Here is a 14,544-nt window from a genome sequence, read left to right on the forward strand (position 1 = left end):
TTTAGTCAGGTTACTTGAATATATAACCAATGAACAAGTAACATGACTAAAATATGGTTTAAATAGAGTTTTTATCCTGGAAGACGAATGGTCACAAGGTGTGACCTTTCGTCTTCCAGGATGATAACTCGATTTGAACATTATTTTAGTCAGGTTACTTGAATATATAACCAATGAACAAGTAAGTTGACTAAAATATTGTTTAAATAGAGTTTTGATCCTGGAAGACGAAAGGTCACAAGGTGTGACCTTTCGTCTTCCAGGATGATAACTCGATTTGAACATTATTTTAGTCAGGTTACTTGAATATATAACCAATGAACAAGTAAGTTGACTAAAATATTGTTTAAATAGAGTTTTTATCCTAGAAGACGAAAGGTCACAAGGTGTGACCTTTCGTCTTCCAGGGTGATAACTCGATTTAAACATTAGTTCAGTCAGGTTACTTGAATATATAACCAATGAACAAGTAACGTGACTAAAATATAGTTTAAATAGAGTTTTTTATCCTAGAAGACGAAAGGTCACAAGGTGTGACCTTTCGTCTTCCAGGATGATAACTCAATATGAACATTATTTTAATCAGGTTACTTAAATATATAACCAATGAACAAGTAACTTGATTAGAATAATGTTTAAATAGAGTTTTGATCCTGGAAGACGAAAGGTCACAAGGTGTGACCTTTCGTCTTCCAGGATGATAACTCGATTTGAACATTATTATAGTCAGGTTACTTGAATATATAACCAATGAACAAGTAACTTGACTAAAATATTGTTTAAATAGAGTTTTGATCCTGGAAGACGAAAGGTCACAAGGTGTGACCTTTCGTCTTCCAGGATGATAACTCGATTTGAACATTATTTTAGTCAGGTTACTTGAATATATAACCAATGAACAAGTAACGTGACTAAAATATGGTTTAAATAGAGTTTTTATCCTGGAAGACGAAAGATCACAAGGTGTGACCTTTCGTCTTCCAGGATGATAACTCGATTTGAACAATATTTTAGTCAGGTTACTTGAATATATAACCAATGAACAAGTAACTTGACAAAAATATTGTTTAAATAGAGTTTTTATCCTGGAAGACAAAAGGTCACATGGTGTGACCTTTCGTATTCCAGGATGATAACTCAATTAAACATTATTTTAGTCAGGTTACTTGAATATATACCCAATGAACAAGTAACTTGACTAAAATGTTGTTTAAATAGAGTTTTGATCCTGGAAGACGAAAGGTCACACACGAAAGGTCACAAGGTGTGACCTTTCGTCTTCCAGGATGATAACTCGGTTTGAACATTATTTTAGTCAGGTTACTTGAATATATAACCAATGAACAAGTAAGTTGACTAAAATATTGTTTAAATAGAGTTTTTATCCTAGAAGACGAAAGGTCACAAGGTGTGACCTTTCGTCTTCCAGGGTGATAACTCGATTTGAACATTATTTTAGTCAGGTTACTTGAATATATAACCAATGAACAAGTAACGTGACTAAAATATGGTTTAAATAGAGTTTTTATCCTGGAAGACGACAGGTCACAAGGTGTGACCTTTCGTCTTCCAGGATGATAACTCGATTTGAACAATATTTTAGTCAGGTTACTTGAATATATAACCAATGAACAAGTAACGTGACTAAAATATGGTTTAAATAGAGTTTTTATCCTGGAAGACGAAAGGTCACAAGGTGTGACCTTTCGTCTTCCAGGATGATAACTCGATTTGCACAATATTTTAGTCAGGGTACTTGAATATATAACCAATGAACAAGTAACTTGACTAAAATATTGTTTAAATAGAGTTTTTATCCTGGAAGACGAAAGGTCACAAGGTGTGACCTTTCATCTTCCAGGATGATAACTCAATTTAAACATTATTTTAGTCAGGTTACTTGAATATATAACCAATGAACAAGTAACTTGACTAAAATGTTGTTTAAATAGAGTTTTGATCCTGGAAGACGAAAGGTCACAAGGTGTGACCTTTCGTCTTCCTGGATGATAACTCGATTTCAACATTATTTTAGTCAGGTTACTTGAATATATAACCAATGAACAAGTAAGTTGACTAAAATATTGTTTAAATAGAGTTTTTATCCTAGAAGACGAAAGGTCACAAGGTGTGACCTTTCGTCTTCCAGGGTGATAACTCGATTTGAACATTAGTTCAGTCAGGTTACTTGAATATATAACCAATGAACAAGTAACGTGACTAAAATATAGTTTAAATAGAGTTTTTTATCCTAGAAGACGAATGGTCACAAGGTGTGACCTTTCGTCTTCCAGGATGATAACTCAATATGAACATTATTTTAATCAGGTTACTTAAATATATAACCAATGAACAAGTAACTTGATTAGAATAATGTTTAAATAGAGTTTTGATCCTGAAAGACGAAAGGTCACAAGGTGTGACCTTTCGTCTTCCAGGATGATAACTCAATATGAACATTATTTTAATCAGGTTACTTAAATATATAACCAATGAACAAGTAACTTGATTAGAATAATGTTTAAATAGAGTTTTGATCCTGGAAGACGAAAGGTCACAAGGTGTGACCTTTCGTCTTCCAGGATGATAACTCGATTTGAACATTATTATAGTCAGGTTACTTGAATATATAACCAATGAACAAGTAACTTGACTAAAATATTGTTTAAATAGAGTTTTGATCCTGGAAGACGAAAGGTCACAAGGTGTGACCTTTCGTCTTCCAGGATGATAACTCGATTTGAACATTATTTTAGTCAGGTTACTTGAATATATAACCAATGAACAAGTAACGTGACTAAAATATGGTTTAAATAGAGTTTTTATCCTGGAAGACGAAAGATCACAAGGTGTGACCTTTCGTCTTCCAGGATGATAACTCGATTTGAACAATATTTTAGTCAGGTTACTTGAATATATAACCAATGAACAAGTAACTTGACAAAAATATTGTTTAAATAGAGTTTTTATCCTGGAAGACAAAAGGTCACATGGTGTGACCTTTCGTATTCCAGGATGATAACTCAATTAAACATTATTTTAGTCAGGTTACTTGAATATATACCCAATGAACAAGTAACTTGACTAAAATGTTGTTTAAATAGAGTTTTGATCCTGGAAGACGAAAGGTCACACACGAAAGGTCACAAGGTGTGACCTTTCGTCTTCCAGGATGATAACTCGGTTTGAACATTATTTTAGTCAGGTTACTTGAATATATAACCAATGAACAAGTAAGTTGACTAAAATATTGTTTAAATAGAGTTTTTATCCTAGAAGACGAAAGGTCACAAGGTGTGACCTTTCGTCTTCCAGGGTGATAACTCGATTTGAACATTATTTTAGTCAGGTTACTTGAATATATAACCAATGAACAAGTAACGTGACTAAAATATGGTTTAAATAGAGTTTTTATCCTGGAAGACGACAGGTCACAAGGTGTGACCTTTCGTCTTCCAGGATGATAACTCGATTTGAACAATATTTTAGTCAGGTTACTTGAATATATAACCAATGAACAAGTAACGTGACTAAAATATGGTTTAAATAGAGTTTTTATCCTGGAAGACGAAAGGTCACAAGGTGTGACCTTTCGTCTTCCAGGATGATAACTCGATTTGCACAATATTTTAGTCAGGGTACTTGAATATATAACCAATGAACAAGTAACTTGACTAAAATATTGTTTAAATAGAGTTTTTATCCTGGAAGACGAAAGGTCACAAGGTGTGACCTTTCATCTTCCAGGATGATAACTCAATTTAAACATTATTTTAGTCAGGTTACTTGAATATATAACCAATGAACAAGTAACTTGACTAAAATGTTGTTTAAATAGAGTTTTGATCCTGGAAGACGAAAGGTCACAAGGTGTGACCTTTCGTCTTCCTGGATGATAACTCGATTTCAACATTATTTTAGTCAGGTTACTTGAATATATAACCAATGAACAAGTAAGTTGACTAAAATATTGTTTAAATAGAGTTTTTATCCTAGAAGACGAAAGGTCACAAGGTGTGACCTTTCGTCTTCCAGGGTGATAACTCGATTTGAACATTAGTTCAGTCAGGTTACTTGAATATATAACCAATGAACAAGTAACGTGACTAAAATATAGTTTAAATAGAGTTTTTTATCCTAGAAGACGAATGGTCACAAGGTGTGACCTTTCGTCTTCCAGGATGATAACTCAATATGAACATTATTTTAATCAGGTTACTTAAATATATAACCAATGAACAAGTAACTTGATTAGAATAATGTTTAAATAGAGTTTTGATCCTGAAAGACGAAAGGTCACAAGGTGTGACCTTTCGTCTTCCAGGATGATAACTCGATTTGAACATTATTATAGTCAGGTTAGTTGAATATATAACCAATGAACAAGTAACTTGACTAAAATGTTGTTTAAATAGAGTTTTGATCCTGGAAGACGAAAGGTCACACACGAAAGGTCACAAGGTGTGACCTTTCGTCTTCCAGGATGATAACTTGGTTTGAACATTATTTTAGTCAGGTTACTTGAATATATAACCAATGAACAAGTAACGTGACTAAAATATGGTTTAAATAGAGTTTTTATCCTGGAAGACGACAGGTCACAAGGTGTGACCTTTCGTCTTCCTGGATGATAACTCGATTTGAACAATATTTTAGTCAGGTTACTTGAATATATAACCAATGAACAAGTAACGTGACTAAAATATGGTTTAAATAGAGTTTTTATCCTGGAAGACGAAAGGTCACAAGGTGTGACCTTTCGTCTTCCAGGATGATAACTCGATTTGAACATTATTTTAGTCAGGTTACTTGAATATATAACCAATGAACAAGTAAGTTGACTAAAATATTGTTTAAATAGAGTTTTGATCCTGGAAGACGAAAGGTCACAAGGTGTGACCTTTCGTCTTCCAGGATGATAACTCGATTTGAACATTATTTTAGTCAGGTTACTTGAATATATAACCAATGAACAAGTAAGTTGACTAAAATATTGTTTAAATAGAGTTTTTATCCTAGAAGACGAAAGGTCACAAGGTGTGACCTTTCGTCTTCCAGGGTGATAACTCGATTTGAACATTAGTTCAGTCAGGTTACTTGAATATATAACCAATGAACAAGTAACGTGACTAAAATATAGTTTAAATAGAGTTTTTTATCCTAGAAGACGAAAGGTCACAAGGTGTGACCTTTCGTCTTCCAGGATGATAACTCAATATGAACATTATTTTAATCAGGTTACTTAAATATATAACCAATGAACAAGTAACTTGATTAGAATAATGTTTAAATAGAGTTTTGATCCTGGAAGACGAAAGGTCACAAGGTGTGACCTTTCGTCTTCCAGGATGATAACTCGATTTGAACATTATTATAGTCAGGTTACTTGAATATATAACCAATGAACAAGTAACTTGACTAAAATATTGTTTAAATAGAGTTTTGATCCTGGAAGACGAAAGGTCACAAGGTGTGACCTTTCGTCTTCCAGGATGATAACTCGATTTGAACATTATTTTAGTCAGGTTACTTGAATATATAACCAATGAACAAGTAACGTGACTAAAATATGGTTTAAATAGAGTTTTTATCCTGGAAGACGAAAGATCACAAGGTGTGACCTTTCGTCTTCCAGGATGATAACTCGATTTGAACAATATTTTAGTCAGGTTACTTGAATATATAACCAATGAACAAGTAACTTGACAAAAATATTGTTTAAATAGAGTTTTTATCCTGGAAGACAAAAGGTCACATGGTGTGACCTTTCGTATTCCAGGATGATAACTCAATTAAACATTATTTTAGTCAGGTTACTTGAATATATAACCAATGAACAAGTAACTTGACTAAAATGTTGTTTAAATAGAGTTTTGATCCTGGAAGACGAAAGGTCACACACGAAAGGTCACAAGGTGTGACCTTTCGTCTTCCAGGATGATAACTCGGTTTGAACATTATTTTAGTCAGGTTACTTGAATATATAACCAATGAACAAGTAAGTTGACTAAAATATTGTTTAAATAGAGTTTTTATCCTAGAAGACGAAAGGTCACAAGGTGTGACCTTTCGTCTTCCAGGGTGATAACTCGATTTGAACATTATTTTAGTCAGGTTACTTGAATATATAACCAATGAACAAGTAACGTGACTAAAATATGGTTTAAATAGAGTTTTTATCCTGGAAGACGACAGGTCACAAGGTGTGACCTTTCGTCTTCCAGGATGATAACTCGATTTGAACAATATTTTAGTCAGGTTACTTGAATATATAACCAATGAACAAGTAACGTGACTAAAATATGGTTTAAATAGAGTTTTTATCCTGGAAGACGAAAGTTCACAAGGTGTGACCTTTCGTCTTCCAGGATGATAACTCGATTTGCACAATATTTTAGTCAGGGTACTTGAATATATAACCAATGAACAAGTAACTTGACTAAAATATTGTTTAAATAGAGTTTTTATCCTGGAAGACGAAAGGTCACAAGGTGTGACCTTTCGTCTTCCAGGATGATAACTCAATTTAAACATTATTTTAGTCAGGTTACTTGAATATATAACCAATGAACAAGTAACTTGACTAAAATGTTGTTTAAATAGAGTTTTGATCCTGGAAGACGAAAGGTCACAAGGTGTGACCTTTCGTCTTCCTGGATGATAACTCGATTTCAACATTATTTTAGTCAGGTTACTTGAATATATAACCAATGAACAAGTAAGTTGACTAAAATATTGTTTAAATAGAGTTTTTATCCTAGAAGACGAAAGGTCACAAGGTGTGACCTTTCGTCTTCCAGGGTGATAACTCGATTTGAACATTAGTTCAGTCAGGTTACTTGAATATATAACCAATGAACAAGTAACGTGACTAAAATATAGTTTAAATAGAGTTTTTTATCCTAGAAGACGAAAGGTCACAAGGTGTGACCTTTCGTCTTCCAGGATGATAACTCAATATGAACATTATTTTAATCAGGTTACTTAAATATATAACCAATGAACAAGTAACTTGATTAGAATAATGTTTAAATAGAGTTTTGATCCTGAAAGACGAAAGGTCACAAGGTGTGACCTTTCGTCTTCCAGGATGATAACTCGATTTGAACATTATTATAGTCAGGTTAGTTGAATATATAACCAATGAACAAGTAACTTGACTAAAATATTGTTTAAATAGAGTTTTGATCCTGGAAGACGAAAGGTCACAAGGTGTGACCTTTCGTCTTCCAGGATGATAACTCGATTTGAACATTATTTTAGTCAGGTTACTTGAATATATAACCAATGAACAAGTAACGTGACTAAAATATGGTTTAAATAGAGTTTTTATCCTGGAAGACGAAAGATCACAAGGTGTGACCTTTCGTCTTCCAGGATGATAACTCGATTTGAACAATATTTTAGTCAGGTTACTTGAATATATAACCAATGAACAAGTAACTTGACAAAAATATTGTTTAAATAGAGTTTTTATCCTGGAAGACGAAAGGTCACAAGGTGTGACCTTTCGTCTTCCAGGATGATAACTCAATTAAACATTATTTTAGTCAGGTTACTTGAATATATAACCAATGAACAAGTAACTTGACTAAAATGTTGTTTAAATAGAGTTTTGATCCTGGAAGACGAAAGGTCACAAGGTGTGACCTTTCGTCTTCCAGGATGATAACTTGGTTTGAACATTATTTTAGTCAGGTTACTTGAATATATAACCAATGAACAAGTAAGTTGACTAAAATATTGTTTAAATAGAGTTTTTATCCTAGAAGACGAAAGGTCACAAGGTGTGACCTTCGTCTTCCAGGGTGATAACTCGATTTGAACATTATTTTAGTCAGGTTACTTGAATATATAACCAATGAACAAGTAACGTGACTAAAATATGGTTTAAATAGAGTTTTTATCCTGGAAGACGAAAGTTCACAAGGTGTGACCTTTCGTCTTCCAGGATGATAACTCGATTTGCACAATATTTTAGTCAGGGTACTTGAATATATAACCAATGAACAAGCAACTTGACTAAAATATTATTTAAATAGAGTTTTTATCCTGGAAGACGAAAGGTCACAAGGTGTGACCTTTCGTCTTCCAGGATGATAACTCAATTTAAACATTATTTTAGTCAGGTTACTTGAATATATAACCAATGAACAAGTAACTTGACTAAAATGTTGTTTAAATAGAGTTTTGATCCTGGAAGACGAAAGGTCACAAGGTGTGACCTTTCGTCTTCCTGGATGATAACTCGATTTCAACATTATTTTAGTCAGGTTACTTGAATATATAACCAATGAACAAGTAAGTTGACTAAAATATTGTTTAAATAGAGTTTTTATCCTAGAAGACGAAAGGTCACAAGGTGTGACCTTTCGTCTTCCAGGGTGATAACTCGATTTGAACATTAGTTCAGTCAGGTTACTTGAATATATAACCAATGAACAAGTAACGTGACTAAAATATAGTTTAAATAGAGTTTTTTATCCTAGAAGACGAAAGGTCACAAGGTGTGACCTTTCGTCTTCCAGGATGATAACTCAATATGAACATTATTTTAATCAGGTTACTTAAATATATAACCAATGAACAAGTAACTTGATTAGAATAATGTTTAAATAGAGTTTTGATCCTGAAAGACGAAAGGTCACAAGGTGTGACCTTTCGTCTTCCAGGATGATAACTCGATTTGAACATTATTATAGTCAGGTTAGTTGAATATATAACCAATGAACAAGTAACTTGACTAAAATATTGTTTAAATAGAGTTTTGATCCTGGAAGACGAAAGGTCACAAGGTGTGACCTTTCGTCTTCCAGGATGATAACTCGATTTGAACATTATTTTAGTCAGGTTACTTGAATATATAACCAATGAACAAGTAACGTGACTAAAATATGGTTTAAATAGAGTTTTTATCCTGGAAGACGAAAGATCACAAGGTGTGACCTTTCGTCTTCCAGGATGATAACTCGATTTGAACAATATTTTAGTCAGGTTACTTGAATATATAACCAATGAACAAGTAACTTGACAAAAATATTGTTTAAATAGAGTTTTTATCCTGGAAGACGAAAGGTCACAAGGTGTGACCTTTCGTCTTCCAGGATGATAACTCAATTAAACATTATTTTAGTCAGGTTACTTGAATATATAACCAATGAACAAGTAACTTGACTAAAATGTTGTTTAAATAGAGTTTTGATCCTGGAAGACGAAAGGTCACACACGAAAGGTCACAAGGTGTGACCTTTCGTCTTCCAGGATGATAACTTGGTTTGAACATTATTTTAGTCAGGTTACTTGAATATATAACCAATGAACAAGTAAGTTGACTAAAATATTGTTTAAATAGAGTTTTTATCCTAGAAGACGAAAGGTCACAAGGTGTGACCTTTCGTCTTCCAGGGTGAAAACTCGATTTGAACATTATTTTAGTCAGGTTACTTGAATATATAACCAATGAACAAGTAACGTGACTAAAATATGGTTTAAAAAGAGTTTTTATCCTGGAAGACGACAGGTCACAAGGTGTGACCTTTCGTCTTCCAGGATGATAACTCGATTTGAACAATATTTTAGTCAGGTTACTTGAATATATAACCAATGAACAAGTAACGTGACTAAAATATGGTTTAAATAGAGTTTTTATCCTGGAAGACGAAAGGTCACAAGGTGTGACCTTTCGTCTTCCAGGATGATAACTCGATTTGCACAATATTTTAGTCAGGTTACTTGAATATATAACCAATGAACAAGTAACTTGACTAAAATATTGTTTAAATAGAGTTTTTATCCTGGAAGACGAAAGGTCACAAGGTGTGACCTTTCGTCTTCCAGGATGATAACTCAATTTAAACATTATTTTAGTCAGGTTACTTGAATATATAACCAATGAACAAGTAACTTGACTAAAATGTTGTTTAAATAGAGTTTTGATCCTGGAAGACGAAAGGTCACAAGGTGTGACCTTTCGTCTTCCTGGATGATAACTCGATTTCAACATTAGTTTAGTCAGGTTACTTGAATATATAACAGATGAACAAGTAAGTTGACTAAAATATTGTTTAAATAGAGTTTTTATCCTAGAAGACGAAAGGTCACAAGGTGTGACCTTTCTTCTTCCAGGGTGATAACTCGATTTGAACATTAGTTCAGTCAGGTTACTTGAATATATAACCAATGAACAAGTAACGTGACTAAAATATAGTTTAAATAGAGTTTTTTATCCTAGAAGACGAAAGGTCACAAGGTGTGACCTTTCGTCTTCCAGGATGATAACTCAATATGAACATTATTTTAATCAGGTTACTTAAATATATAACCAATGAACAAGTAACTTGATTAGAATAATGTTTAAATAGAGTTTTGATCCTGAAAGACGAAAGGTCACAAGGTGTGACCTTTCGTCTTCCAGGATGATAACTCGATTTGAACATTATTATAGTCAGGTTAGTTGAATATATAACCAATGAACAAGTAACTTGACTAAAATATTGTTTAAATAGAGTTTTGATCCTGGAAGACGAAAGGTCACAAGGTGTGACCTTTCGTCTTCCAGGATGATAACTCGATTTGAACATTATTTTAGTCAGGTTACTTGAATATATAACCAATGAACAAGTAACGTGACTAAAATATGGTTTAAATAGAGTTTTTATCCTGGAAGACGAAAGATCACAAGGTGTGACCTTTCGTCTTCCAGGATGATAACTCGATTTGAACAATATTTTAGTCAGGTTACTTGAATATATAACCAATGAACAAGTAACTTGACAAAAATATTGTTTAAATAGAGTTTTTATCCTGGAAGACGAAAGGTCACAAGGTGTGACCTTTCGTCTTCCAGGATGATAACTCAATTAAACATTATTTTAGTCAGGTTACTTGAATATATAACCAATGAACAAGTAACTTGACTAAAATGTTGTTTAAATAGAGTTTTGATCCTGGAAGACGAAAGGTCACACACGAAAGGTCACAAGGTGTGACCTTTCGTCTTCCAGGATGATAACTTGGTTTGAACATTATTTTAGTCAGGTTACTTGAATATATAACCAATGAACAAGTAAGTTGACTAAAATATTGTTTAAATAGAGTTTTTATCCTAGAAGACGAAAGGTCACAAGGTGTGACCTTTCGTCTTCCAGGGTGAAAACTCGATTTGAACATTATTTTAGTCAGGTTACTTGAATATATAACCAATGAACAAGTAACGTGACTAAAATATGGTTTAAAAAGAGTTTTTATCCTGGAAGACGACAGGTCACAAGGTGTGACCTTTCGTCTTCCAGGATGATAACTCGATTTGAACAATATTTTAGTCAGGTTACTTGAATATATAACCAATGAACAAGTAACGTGACTAAAATATGGTTTAAATAGAGTTTTTATCCTGGAAGACGAAAGGTCACAAGGTGTGACCTTTCGTCTTCCAGGATGATAACTCGATTTGCACAATATTTTAGTCAGGTTACTTGAATATATAACCAATGAACAAGTAACTTGACTAAAATATTGTTTAAATAGAGTTTTTATCCTGGAAGACGAAAGGTCACAAGGTGTGACCTTTCGTCTTCCAGGATGATAACTCAATTTAAACATTATTTTAGTCAGGTTACTTGAATATATAACCAATGAACAAGTAACTTGACTAAAATGTTGTTTAAATAGAGTTTTGATCCTGGAAGACGAAAGGTCACAAGGTGTGACCTTTCGTCTTCCTGGATGATAACTCGATTTCAACATTAGTTTAGTCAGGTTACTTGAATATATAACAGATGAACAAGTAAGTTGACTAAAATATTGTTTAAATAGAGTTTTTATCCTAGAAGACGAAAGGTCACAAGGTGTGACCTTTCTTCTTCCAGGGTGATAACTCGATTTGAACATTAGTTCAGTCAGGTTACTTGAATATATAACCAATGAACAAGTAACGTGACTAAAATATAGTTTAAATAGAGTTTTTTTATCCTAGAAGACGAAAGGTCACAAGGTGTGACCTTTCGTCTTCCAGGATGATAACTCAATATGAACATTATTTTAATCAGGTTACTTGAATAGATAACCAATGAACAAGTAACTTGATTAGAATAATGTTTAAATAGAGTTTTGATCCTGGAAGACGAAAGGTCACAAGGTGTGACCTTTCGTCTTCCAGGATGATAACTCGATTTGAACATTATTTTAGTCAGGTTACTTGAATATATAACCAATGAACAAGTAAGTTGACTAAAATATTGTTTAAATAGAGTTTGGATCCTGGAAGACGAAAGGTCACAAGGTGTGACCTTTCGTCTTCCAGGATGATAACTCGATTTGAACATTATTTTAGTCAGGTTACTTGAATATATAAGCAATGAACAAGTAACTTGACTAAAATATTGTTTAAATAGAGTTTTTATCCTGGAAGACGAAAGGTCACAAGGTGTGACCTTTCGTCTTCCAGGATGATAACTCAATTAAACATTATTTTAGTCAGGTTACTTGAATATATAACCAATGAACAAGTAACTTGACTAAAATGTTGTTTAAATAGAGTTTTGATCCTGGAAGACGAAAGGTCACAAGGTGTGACCTTTCGTCTTCCTGGATGATAACTCGATTTCAACATTATTTTAGTCAGGGTACTTGAATATATAACCAATGAACAAGTAACTTGACTAAAATATTGTTTAAATAGAGTTTTTATCCTGGAAGACGAAAGGTCACAAGGTGTGACCTTTCGTCTTCCAGGATGATAACTCAATTTAAACATTATTTTAGTCAGGTTACTTGAATATATAACCAATGAACAAGTAACTTGACTAAAATGTTGTTTAAATAGAGTTTTGATCCTGGAAGACGAAAGGTCACAAGGTGTGACCTTTCGTCTTCCTGGATGATAACTCGATTTCAACATTATTTTAGTCAGGTTACTTGAATATATAACCAATGAACAAGTAAGTTGACTAAAATATTGTTTAAATAGAGTTTTTATCCTAGAAGACGAAAGGTCACAAGGTGTGACCTTTCGTCTTCCAGGGTGATAACTCGATTTGAACATTAGTTCAGTCAGGTTACTTGAATATATAACCAATGAACAAGTAACGTGACTAAAATATAGTTTAAATAGAGTTTTTTATCCTAGAAGACGAAAGGTCACAAGGTGTGACCTTTCGTCTTCCAGGATGATAACTCAATATGAACATTATTTTAATCAGGTTACTTAAATATATAACCAATGAACAAGTAACTTGATTAGAATAATGTTTAAATAGAGTTTTGATCCTGAAAGACGAAAGGTCACAAGGTGTGACCTTTCGTCTTCCAGGATGATAACTCGATTTGAACATTATTATAGTCAGGTTAGTTGAATATATAACCAATGAACAAGTAACTTGACTAAAATATTGTTTAAATAGAGTTTTGATCCTGGAAGACGAAAGGTCACAAGGTGTGACCTTTCGTCTTCCAGGATGATAACTCGATTTGAACATTATTTTAGTCAGGTTACTTGAATATATAACCAATGAACAAGTAACGTGACTAAAATATGGTTTAAATAGAGTTTTTATCCTGGAAGACGAAAGATCACAAGGTGTGACCTTTCGTCTTCCAGGATGATAACTCGATTTGAACAATATTTTAGTCAGGTTACTTGAATATATAACCAATGAACAAGTCACTTGACAAAAATATTGTTTAAATAGAGTTTTTATCCTGGAAGACGAAAGGTCACAAGGTGTGACCTTTCGTCTTCCAGGATGATAACTCAATTAAACATTATTTTAGTCAGGTTACTTGAATATATAACCAATGAAAAAGTAACTTGACTAAAATGTTGTTTAAATAGAGTTTTGATCCTGGAAGACGAAAGGTCACACACGAAAGGTCACAAGGTGTGACCTTTCGTCTTCCAGGATGATAACTTGGTTTGAACATTATTTTAGTCAGGTTACTTGAATATATAACCAATGAACAAGTAAGTTGACTAAAATATTGTTTAAATAGAGTTTTTATCCTAGAAGACGAAAGGTCACAAGGTGTGACCTTTCGTCTTCCAGGGTGATAACTCGATTTGAACATTATTTTAGTCAGGTTACTTGAATATATAACCAATGAACAAGTAACGTGACTAAAATATGGTTTAAATAGAGTTTTTATCCTGGAAGACGAAAGTTCACAAGGTGTGACCTTTCGTCTTCCAGGATGATAACTCGATTTGCACAATATTTTAGTCAGGGTACTTGAATATATAACCAATGAACAAGTAACTGGACTAAAATATTGTTTAAATAGAGTTTTTATCCTGGAAGACGAAAGGTCACAAGGTGTGACCTTTCGTCTTCCAGGATGATAACTCAATTTAAACATTATTTTAGTCAGGTTACTTGAATATATAACCAATGAACAAGTAACTTGACTAAAATGTTGTTTAAATAGAGTTTTGATCCTGGAAGACGAAAGGTCACAAGGTGTGACCTTTCGTCTTCCTGGATGATAACTCGATTTCAACATTATTTTAGTCAGGTTACTTGAATATATAACCAATGAACAAGTAAGTTG

Source organism: Medicago sativa, chromosome 3 (genome assembly GCF_051527215.1).
Source record: "Medicago sativa cultivar Bolivia chromosome 3, Bolivia_mono, whole genome shotgun sequence".
Classification (NCBI taxonomy): Eukaryota; Viridiplantae; Streptophyta; class Magnoliopsida; order Fabales; family Fabaceae; genus Medicago; species Medicago sativa.